We start from the raw sequence: 10,473 nt of genomic DNA, 5'->3' as shown, positions 1-10,473 counted from the left end.
GACCTAGAGGATCACACTACTCGATCTAAAGGCTTCACCATCAGGCCAACCCCTGCAGGTTTAGTACTTAAAAGTTCGTAGTTTACACTTTACAGTAAAACAGGACATGTAATTCAGTTTCCCAATCTGACATAAGCTTTTGCTGTTTTCATTCCCTTTATTATAAATTTGATTTGACACAACAACTGAATTATAGAAAGGCAGTTTTTTCTTTATTGATAGATAAATGTTAGCATGTTACTAAATTAATGTATTACTCCCTCTGGTCCTTTTTATAGAAAACTGATGTATTTATAAAAAGGACCGAAGAGAATACGTTAGTTGTAAGAGGTTTGAACCTTGGAACTCATGATTTGTAGTGCTCTTTCGGTGTTCCTCACTTCACCACCTGAGCTAGCCTATTAGAATCAGTAGTGCTCTACTGATTCTAATATACAAAATTCATCCATGCAATGCACGAGTTAATTCTTGGTTTACAAAAACAAGATGCATGATTGATAGCTTTCATTGAAATGTAGGCTTAATTGCACTTATCCCCCCTATTTTTTGTTAAATATGCGATTTTTCACCCCCTTTTTTTTGAGCGATTTTGCACCCCATCTTTTGTCAATTGTGTTTTGTTCAAAATCATCATTAAAAGAGGTGAAAGGGGGCAAAAGATGAGGTGCAAAATCGCTCAAAAAAAAAAGAAGAGGGGGTGCAAAATCGCACAATTGGCAAAAATATAGGGGGCAAAAGTGCAATTAAACACAAGAATGTCCATCTAACCAGAAAGGGGGCAAAAAGATGGGGTGCAAAATCGCTCAAAAAAAAGAGGGGGTGCAAAATCGCACAATTAGCAAAAGATAGGGGGGGAAAGTGCAATTAAGCCAAAAATGTATAATATCATTGACAAAAAAGAAAAGAAAAGAATGTATAATATCTAACTGAGTTAGAGAAGTAAACAATCATTGAATCACATGAATATAATAGGCTTGTCACATATTCATAAACTAGTTCTTAATTATAAAACGAAGGGTCTTGATAACGAGTACTGTAGAGGCACTTTTAAACATTTCAAAATAATTATTTTTTTTAGTAAAGGTAATAGATAGATATACCTACAAACTCTTTGTTAACGAATAAAACAGTCGTGACTTCTTGAGAAACACTTATCCTGTTGTGAACTATTTGTACTTTATATTATTAATGTTTTGTATAGACATACTGTATTGATTTAGTTTGTATAGACATACTGTATTGATTTAGCTTTGCAGAGATTATATTAGCCAGAAAATCCCTGTTAGAAACCATGATATGGTATTCAAAATCCAATAGTCATACAAGTTTGAGTGAGAATTTATTTAGTGGCAATTGTTCCACTATATATAATCAGATGTGACAGACTTGCTGAGAGGTATCAAATGCATTGCAAATTCTTCTATTGTCATTATAAACTTATTTTAATTATTTGGACCTGTGCTTCCACCCTCTTTGCAATAAAAAAAAAAAAAAAAACTTATTATAATAGTTATGTGAAGACAAACCATGATGTTTATATAATGAGAAGGGCTAACAACACTCTCTTTTAAATACTTATATTGGTTTAAATCATTGTGGATCTATACTTTAAAAATATAACCCACAAAATTGTGGGACATACATGATTTCATCCAATAAAAAAGTGAATGTTAGAGATAATATTCAAAAGTGAGTCCTTAATTGATTTATTTTATTAGGCAACATCAGCATGTAAAATAAAAGCTTTAATACAAAGACTTGGGGTTCTGGTAGTAGGTAAATAATTCTATGAAATATCATATTTTATATAGCCTACCTAACCCTATCCCATCTTTATGCTCGAATTTTCAGTTAGTTAGGGCCTGTTTGATTCAGTTTTACAAAACAGTTTTTTAGTTTTTAAAAATTTCAAAACAAAAAACCTGTTTGATAATACAATTTTGCAAAAGTATTTTTCAAAACTGTTTGCTAAATATCAGTTTTAAAAACTAAAAAAGTAAAACAGCTAATAGTAGTTTTGCTTTTCAATTTTCATCGCTTTTAATTCTAGAAAGTGAAAAACAGAAAACACGCGGAGAAGAGACACTTTTCAATAATGGCAAGCCTGTAAATACTTGCAACATTTTCTTATTTTTTCTCAATGATTTTCGTTTATAATTGCACAACACAATACCTGTCAAATTTATTTGCCAAACAAGTTTTTTCCTTCACACTTCTCCAAAACAGTTTTCAAAATTGAGATTACCAAACAGATTTTTTTTTAGTTTCTTCTTCAAAACAGTTTGCTAAAACTAATTTAAAAAATAGAATTTAAAAACTAAAAATCAAAACTCTTTCAAACAGGCCCTTAATGTTTACTCTTTTCAATTTTCTTTAATTTTTTTACTTTCTCCCATGTCCTGTTTTTTATTTTTTTTTTTATTTTAATGATACATGTTGAAAGTGACTCAAAATTTATGGATGAAAAAGTGCCAAAAATCGTGGCATGATTTTGGCTCAGTTTAAAATGTTTATACAAATTACACCCTTTGGTCACTATTATAAGTAAAAATTTATATTTTACATTCATTCAATTAATGATGTATATGACTTTTATTATAAACCACATACATCATTTATTAAATGAATTCAAAATGTTGATTTTTACTTATGTGACCATATAAATTCTAATATAAATAGTATTAATACTACGAAATAAATAAATAAATAAATGTGAGTTGTCACACACACTTCACACCATCAACGGGACACCTTTCCAACATCAATTATTGAATCACTTTCCCTGTACTTTTCTCACTCATACGATAGTTTTAACTAAAGAGTAGTGATATTTGTACAACTTTGTTTTTCTTTCTTTTGATTGGTCAAAAATAATAGAGAGAGAGAGAGAGAGAGAGAGAGAGAGAGAGAGAGAGAAAGGAAGAGAAAATAAGAATATGATGTGAGTATGAGAGAGAAAGTTGTCAAAATGTTGTTGCAAAATGGTTGTTCAAATATCATGACTTTTAAACATCAACAAATAAATTTTGAAATGGTGAAAGTAAAAAAATATTATTTGGATAGAACCACGATTTTTCAAATATCATGACTTTTAGGGAAATATTTGAAAGTAAAATATTATCCACTTCAAAATTTATTTGTTGATGTTTCAGAATTCTTTTAGGTTCTAAGAACTATGGTGACGAGAATTCTTTCATGGATAGAACCCTAAATCAATATTATTTGGATATCCTATAATGAAATGAAAAAAATTTAAGAAAAAGAATTTAGTCGTATCAATTGACATCAATTTTAATAATTTTTTTTTAAGTTTTCTGTGTGCCCTTTTTTTTTATTTGGGTTTGTGTCTAAAGAAGTATATCTCCTATGCTGAAAGGTTTTCCCTTTAACCATTTATTTGGGTTTTACCTTTTAGCTTTATTCTTTTCTATTCTTTCTGTCAATTATTTTGCCAGATGTGTGTCCATTAACCATTGGTGTGCTTTTTTCTTCAATTCGTCTAGTTCTTTGCTTTTTATCAATGCTTTTCTCAATACTTCAATTATTCATTCACCACATAACCGTGTATATTTCTTCAGCCTCATCTCTTTACTATACACACTGCTAACTATCCTAATTCTAAACCTTCATAGTTCAGAAATCCATTCAAGATTTAGTTACAACATCATTCCTTGCTGCTTTACTTTAACAATAAAAAATGGCTGCAACTTTGGTAGGAGGGGCTTTTCTCTCTGCTATTGTTCATACTTTAGTTGAGAAACTAGCTTCACAAGAGTTTCTTGATTACATAAATAACACCATGCTGAATGTCTCACTGTTGGAAGAAATGGAAACAACACTACTCGCTCTTCAGGCGGTGCTGGATGATGCAGAACAGAAGCAAATCACCAACACTGTTGTCAAACAATGGTTGGATCAACTGAAAGATGCAATCTTTGATGCTGAGGATTTGCTTAACCAAATCAATTACGAATCCCTGCGATGTAAGGTGAAGAAGAAACAAGCTGAAAACATGACTATTCAGGTTAGGAACTTCTGTTCGCCACCTTTTAAAAATCTCTATCGAGAGATCAATTCGCAAATGAAGATTATGTGTCAAAGGCTGCAACTTTTTTCACAACAGAGAGATATCCTTGGCTTGCAAACTGTGAGCGGGAGAGTTTCTCTTAGAACGCCTTCAAGTTCAATGGTAAATGAATCTGTTATGGTTGGTAGGAAGGATGATAAAGAGAGACTCATTAGTATGTTGATATCTGACAGTGGCACTACCAATAGTAGTATTGGTGTGGTTGCAATTTTGGGTATGGGCGGTGTTGGCAAAACAACTCTTGCCCAACTTCTTTATAATGATAAAGAAGTTCAAGACCATTTTGATCTGAAAGTCTGGGTTTGTGTATCGGAGGATTTCGATATTCTGAGAGTAACTAAAATCATTCATGAATCTGTCACTTCAAGAGTTGGCGAAAGCAACAATCTTGATTCTCTTCGAGTTGAGTTAAATCAAAACTTGAGGGATAAAAGATTTTTGTTAGTGTTAGACGACCTGTGGAATGACAATTATAATGATTGGGATGAGTTAGTAACTCCATTGATTAACGGCAAAACGGGAAGTAGGGTGATCATCACAACACGCCAACAAAAAGTTGCGGAGGTTGTGCACACATTTCCTATTCAACAAATAGATCCTCTATCAGATGATGATTGTTGGTCATTACTTTCAAAGCATGCATTTGGAAGTGAAATCCGTCGTGGTAGTAAATGCCCAAATCTAGAAAAAATTGGTAGAAAGATCGCCAAAAAATGTGGTGGATTACCCATAGCTGCTAAAACACTTGGAGGAATTTTGCGTTCAAAGGTAGATGCAAAAGAGTGGACTGCAATTCTAAATAGTGACATATGGAACTTACCAAATGATAATATTTTACCTGCTTTGCATCTAAGTTATCAATATCTTCCCTCACATTTGAAAAGATGTTTTGCCTATTGCTCAATTTTTCCAAAGGGTTTCCCACTTAACAAGAAGGAATTGGTTTTGTTATGGATGGCTGAAGGCTTCCTAGAGAATTTTCAATGCACTAAAACAGCCGAGGAAATAGGTCATGGCTACTTTATCGAATTGTTATCTAGATCCTTAATTCGACAATCAAATGATGATATTGGAAAAGAGAAGTTTTCTATGCATGACCTTGTCAATGATCTAGCCTCAGTGGTATCTGGAAAAAGTTGTTTCAGGCTTGAATGTGGTGGTAACATCTCTAAAAATGTTCGTCATTTGTCATATAATCAAGGACAGTACGACTTTTACAAGAAGTTTGAAGTTCTCTACGATTTCAAATGCTTGCATAGCTTCCTACCCATTAACCTTGGCGACGTGGTAGGAGATTATTACTTATCTAGAAAGGTTGTTGAAGATTTGCTACCCAAACTCAAACAGTTACGTGTGCTATCCTTAAAAAATTATCCAAACATCAAGATGCTACCAAAATTAGTTGGTAGTTTGGTGGAGATGAGGTATCTAGATCTCTCATTCACTGGAATTGAAAGCTTGCCTAATACAGCATGTAACCTTTACAATTTGCAAACCTTAAAATTAACATGCTGCAGAAACCTCACTGAGTTGCCACGACATTTCGGAAAGTTAATTAACTTACGACACCTTGATATCAGTGGGACATACATAAAGGAGATGCCAATGCAAATTGTCGGACTAGATAACCTGCAAACATTAACTGATTTTGTAGTTGGCAAGCAAGACACCGGGTTAAGTTTGAAAGAGAATGGTAAGTTTCCTAACCTGCGGGGAAAGCTTTGTATCAAGAACCTGCATAATGTCATCAATTCCAATGAGGCTTATGATGTTAATATGAGAAACAGAGAACATATTGAGGAGTTAGAGTTACAATGGAGCAAACAAAAAGAAGACTCGCGAATAGAGAAGGAAGTGCTTGATAGGTTGCAACCTTCATTTAACCTGAGGAAACTGAGCATTAGCTTGTATGGTGGGACAAGCTTCCCGAGTTGGTTGAGTGATCCTTTGTTTTCCAACATGGTGTCATTGTGCATCTCTAATTGTGATTATTGTGTAACACTTCCACCACTAGGCCAACTACCTTCTCTCAAGGACTTGACTATCGAGGGTATGACAATGGAAACAATTGGGCTAGAGTTCTATGGCATGATAGTAGAACCTTCCACTTCTTCATTCCAACCATTTCAGTCTCTCGAGTCTTTAAAATTCTCCAGCATGCCAAATTGGAAGGAATGGATACACTATGAAAATGGTGAGTTTAATTTTCCTCGCCTTAGAACTTTGTGCTTAACCCAATGTCCTGAACTAAGAAGCATTTGCCTAGCCATCTTTCTTCAATAGATGATATCAATATAACTGGTTGTGAAAGTCTCTTGATAACACCATGTACTACTTTGCATTGGCTCTCCTCATTAAACAAAATACGTATTCAGGGATATATAAAAGGGTCTACAGAAATTTCCCAATCGTTGTTACTTGGGCGTGAAAGAACCCAATGGTTGTTACTTGAGATTGATTCTCCCTGTGTTCTACAAAGTGTATCAATCATGTATTGTGATACCCTATTTTCATTACCGAAAAATATTACAAGCAGCATTTGTCTTCGATTCTTGGAACTTCATGATGTTCCATCTCTAGCTACTTTTCCAAAAGATGGTCTTCCCACTTCATTGCAGACACTTAAAATTTTTTATTGTCCGAATTTAGCATTCCTGCCTCATGAAACATGGGGCAATTACATATCTCTTGTGACTTTGCACTTAAGGAACAGTTGCTATGCCCTTACCTCTTTCCCTTTGGATGGTTTCCCAGCACTCCAAGATCTTTCCATTCTTGGCTGTAAAAATCTGGAATCCATTTTTATTTCAGAAAGTTCTTCCCATCTCTTGTCAACCCTTCGATCAATTTTTGTATATGAATGTTATGCACTTAGATCATTGACTCTACGGATGGACACCCTGATCTCTCTTGAACGTTTGATTCTCCTAGCTCTTCCCAAACTAACTTTATCATTTGGTAAAGGAGCTTGCCTACCCCCTAAATTACGAAGTATTTATATTGTATCAGTGAGAATAGCAACGCCTGTAGCTGAATGGGGTCTCCAACATCTTACTTCGCTTTCAAGTTTGTATATTGGAGGTGACGATGACATTGTTAAGACCTTGCTGAAGGAGCGGTTGCTGCCAATTTCCCTCGTGTCTTTGGATATTTCTAATTTCTGGGAAATAAAATCCTTTGATGGAAATGGACTCCGACACCTATCCTCTCTTGAAAAACTGCGCTTTTATAATTGTCCAAGGCTTGAGTCTCTGTCAAAAGACAGTTTTCCATCCTCTCTTAAGATACTGCACATCGAGAAATGCCCTCTGTTAGAAGCAAACTATAAAAGTCAGTGGTGGGAACAGTTGTCCATCCCAGTCGTAAAAATAAATGAGGAAGTGATAATATGAGGGAAGGGACGGAAAGAGAAGGGAATGAAAATTTGCAATCCTGTTTCAGGTATGATTCTCTTTTATGCATCTATCCATGAAGAATTGTCAATTTTTTTAGTGGAACAATTCATAAAATAGTCAAGTTCATTTATAATAACTAACAAACTGTGGTAAAACATCGTTTCTTCAGATTTTCAAATTAATGTGTCTAAGACTTTGTACGCAATTTTCTCAACAAGTAAATGAAAACTAAAAGGTCTGCTGCATAAGTACAAGTAGATTAAAATAAGAATCCAGATTGATTCTTGGTTCAATGTAATGGCAACATGTTCCAGTAAAATATATCTATCCTATGCTAATAACTTCAATTTCTATTTTATGCAACATGCACCCTCAATGAGATTTGATGTTCCTTGAGACATATCTTTGTTGAAATAAAACTAAAGAATAGTTAACAGATAAATAAATACAATTATTTTTGAAGCCATCGTTAATTTTTATTCTTTTGTTGTTAATAGGTTTGTCATCTGTAAGGCGTGCAAAGTGCATACACAGAGATTTGGTTCATCTTTTCATTTCTCTTAAGGAAGCAGCAGACACTACAAGAATAAAGAGTTGCTGGAAACATAAATGTATGTCATAAAGCTTCAGTTTGTACTTACTTATCTATTTTGATTATTTTCTATATTCTGATTAGTTTTTTTTTAATGAAGAATCTAAACTAGCCTACCGAAATTGACACCTGGGAGAATCGAACCTTAGACCTTGAAGAGGAGCACACTCTAAGGTCCCAAGCTAACACCACCAGGTCAATCCAAGTGGGTTATATTTTGATTAGTTTACACGTATATTTTTGTTCAGTACTTTTTTTACTGATTTAATTCATGAGCACTAATTGTAACAATATTTACATTATTGATGATTAAACAAATTTTACTTTCATCTGAAGTGGATATGATTAGTTGAAATAAATCGTTGGTTGTTCATTTTATTTTGGTTTTGTGTTAGCCTTTTGTTGAAAGAATAGAACTTAAAAGTTATGAAGCACTGATACAAACACAGACACGTCAACACCGATAGTAACTTCAGAAAATGACATAATTAAATGTCATCACATGTATCGGTGTCATGTCAGTGCTACAGAGCTTAAAAGTCCTTAGTGTATAGTTTACAATAAAACAGTACATAGAAATTCAGTTTCACAATCTGACATAAGTTTTTGCTGTAAATAAATTTAATTATGAAGTGATGAATTGAAAGAACAAAAAGCCTTACATAAAGAATGCAATTAGTGCTACTAACAAAGAATTAGCAAGTTCTGATCTTCTTTTTTTTTTCAGTTGCTTACTCAAACAAGGATTCTGATCTCATCTTGTTGGCTCCTGGGTAGTGTTGAAAGCAGCTGGATATAAAATTGGTAAGCCCTTATAAACTAAACGGTTAAACTCTATTTCTGGTCCTTGCAAATGTACGATTTTTTGTTTAGTGTTTAGTCCTCACAAATATACAATTTTTTGCTTTTTGTAATTGTTGTTTTGTTTTAGCCCTACAAAATTTGTTCGTATTCAAAATTGGCCATTGCGATATGCATGTAATATTCATTTTAGTCTTTGTAGATCATATTAGAGGGACTAAAGAGTTAGGCTTGTCACATTTACATTGTCTACTTGAAATATTTAGAAGTGTTATAAACTTGTTCTTAAATTGATTACTAGTCACAGAAAAATTAACATTTACCCAGGTTTTAATTTTTTCCTCTGTTTAGTTCATTATTATTTTAATACATACACTATTGAATTCAACCGGAGTGATAAACTTTCTTACTTCGCGCAGGTAATTCATGATGCCGGAGAATACTTCCTCGCTGAAACTGTCAAAATACTGTTTTCGTCAATTGAGAAACGTACGATGATAAGATGGCAACGAAGGAAAGTCTCAGGAAAGGGCTCATATATCTCTGCTTGAATCAAACAATTTTTAGGGAATTAGAATTTTTTTTATCCAGACTGTCACTTTGTTATAGGATTAGATCTAACATAAGTCTTTCTCCAAGTCCAGAAACTTGGCAGCAAAACCTGAAATTACAAGCCATCTACAAATGTAAATCAACATTGTCTATTTTTTCCTCTTCGTAGATTGTATTGAAGAAACCATGCAGAGTTGTTTTAGAATCAGAAGTCAATATTGTATATATCAATCATTTCTCTCCAAATTTAATAATTGTTACAAAGAAATTGTTGCCTACAAATATAGCCTAATTTTTTACCTCAGTAATAACATGGATGACAAATAAGCAACTCAAACTCATTCAGCTATATTCCTCGTGTAAAATGGGTAGAATTATACAATACAATTTGAATGTTGGCGGTAGGCATGGCAATGGGGCGTGGTGGGGACGGGTTTTGCCTTCCCCATCCCCATCCCCTACTCCCATATGCTTACTCGTTACCCTACCCATACCCAACGGGGATGAGAAATTGAATCTCATCCACATCCCCAATGGGTTTGGGTATTCCCGCCCCATCCCCGTCCCTGTAGTGAATCAATATTTTTTTAGTAGAAGAAGAGTTTTTTTAAGCTTCAATGGTAATGTTGTAATGCATTATCCAACAATTTGCGCTCATTTTAACATTTCCTTACCGAATAATTCAGTTGCTCCTTTAACTATCAATGAAATTCTTATATCATGACAATTATCGAACCAAATAGCATGGCATATCATTATCAACCCCCTCAACAAAAACAAAAATATGACCTATCTACATTCGGGTAGGGTTTGGGTATGGGTTCGGGGTAGATACATATATCCTCACTACCCTTCCCGTACCCGTATTTTGAAATCGGGGAAAACCCAAACTCGTACCCAAACCCAGTCAAACCAGGGAAAACCCGTCAAATCGGGGTTGGTTTGGGCGGGTACCCATGGGCACGAGTTTTATTGTCATTCCTAGTTGGCAGCAAGAATTATAGTTTCATACCTCTATTTGATAAAATATATATATATATATATAT

The 10,473-nt window shown here is 34.0% G+C and overlaps 1 pseudogene across 1 annotated transcript; it reads left to right on the top strand.

The window, feature by feature from the left end:
- The first annotated feature begins 3,563 nt into the window (after window positions 1-3,563).
- LOC146936998 (putative disease resistance RPP13-like protein 1 pseudogene) lies at window positions 3,564-9,673 on the top strand (annotated as a pseudogene). Its single transcript, XR_015030817.1, has 5 exons — window positions 3,564-7,528; window positions 7,980-8,093; window positions 8,175-8,279; window positions 8,802-8,878; window positions 9,295-9,673. The product of XR_015030817.1 is annotated as a putative disease resistance RPP13-like protein 1 pseudogene (transcript).
- Window positions 9,674-10,473: the final 800 nt, after the last annotated feature.

Source organism: Medicago sativa, chromosome 3 (assembly GCF_051527215.1).
Source record: "Medicago sativa cultivar Bolivia chromosome 3, Bolivia_mono, whole genome shotgun sequence".
Classification (NCBI taxonomy): Eukaryota; Viridiplantae; Streptophyta; class Magnoliopsida; order Fabales; family Fabaceae; genus Medicago; species Medicago sativa.
Note: the sequence above shows the minus strand (reverse complement) of the source record. Positions and strands in the feature narration are given on the sequence as shown.